Source organism: Kogia breviceps, chromosome 3, assembly GCF_026419965.1.
Source record: "Kogia breviceps isolate mKogBre1 chromosome 3, mKogBre1 haplotype 1, whole genome shotgun sequence".
NCBI classification, from domain to species: Eukaryota; Metazoa; Chordata; class Mammalia; order Artiodactyla; family Physeteridae; genus Kogia; species Kogia breviceps.
Genome location: NC_081312.1, coordinates 45926641 through 45928201, shown reverse-complemented (window position 1 = coordinate 45928201; position 1561 = coordinate 45926641).

Genomic DNA, 1561 nt, shown 5'->3' with positions numbered 1-1561 from the left:
CAATAATTTTGGAGCTTGAAAAACAATTTTTTTTCCTGTGATGTTCCAACAAGCTTTTATCATCAGAGTACAACTTCCTCCACAAAGCAGGAAATTAAGAATCAGATGTGCCAACATACAGAATAACACATATGTGGAAATATATTTAGGACATTTCATAGAAGTATTTAATGAACTTAAGAATGAGATTCTTACCACACATATTAACCACACATTGATTTTATTCAGAGAGTGGAGCTCTAGAGCTTTGCCAATACTGGAAATGTGAAAAAAATAATGCATGCAGCCATGCAAAAGTAGCCCCTGAGTAGCAGGGAATGAAGGAAATCACTGAGAAAGAGAGAGGATTCAAACCTACACTCAATATGTAGAGATTTACATGGTATCATGTATAGACCAGAAGGAGTCTTCTTCTCGACTAGCAATGTTTATAAAAGTCAAGTCATTTGGTAAGAAAGTCGAGAAATATGGGAGGTATAGTAAGGGCAGAGGCAGAAGAGAGAAGGACAACATACAGAAAGCTGGAGAAGTGAAGCAGTAGCCAAAGGAACAGATGGCAAAGCCACAGGAGCAATGAATGGGGCCTTAAGGAGCATATAATCTGAGTGTGAAAATGGGGGCTCCGAGATAAGAAAGCCAGAGTGACTCTGAATGAGAGGGAGCAATCAGATGCTCCACTCTTTTATAAGGTCATGATGCCACTTTGAAGGCACGCTTTGGCTTTGTTGAGAGGAGTGGCACTTAAAGAAAGGACAAGGGCTTCCCTGGTAGTGCAGTGGTTAAGAATCCGCCTGCCAATGCACAGGACATGGGTTCGAGCCCTGGTCCGGGAAGATCCCACATGCCACGTTGCAACTAAGTCCATGTGCCACAACTACTGAGCCTGCGCTCTAGAGCCTGCAAGCCACAACTACTGAGCCCGCGTGCCACCACTACTGAAGCCCGTGCACCTAGAGCCCATGCTCTGCAACAAGAGAAACCACTGCAGTGAGAAGCCCGCGCACCACAACAAAGAGTAGCCCCCCGCTCGCCGCAACTAAAGAAACCCAGCGCAGCAACGAAGACCCAACGCAGCCAAAAAATAAATAAATAAAAATAAAGTTCCCTTAAAAAAGAAAAATCATTTAAAAAAAAAAGAAAGAAAGGACAAAACAGGCTCAATTTGCTTTAACAATACATGCATGTATTGTTGATCCCATGTGTCTTGCTGAAGGCACACCAAAACATTACATATAACCCAGCAGTCTTAAGAAGGGGCAAGGAATGAGGTGTGAAAAATTGGTGGGATTCTCTTAGAGTAACGGTAAACTCTAATACAGTAGTGTGATGGGGTCCATGTGGTGGTGCCTTCAAAAGAAGCCAACCAATGTATTTTCCAAGGAAAATATCTAGTTGATTAATTTAATATTAGTACATTACTCATTGATAAAACAAATGATTTAGCAAGGAAATGCTGGTAACTGAGCTCTGTACTTTTTGTAAAGTATCTTTGGTATTTCAAAGTAAGACTTGGCACTAAGAGCATAGTTATGCCTGGTAGAAAATGTCAGCAAATTCTAAA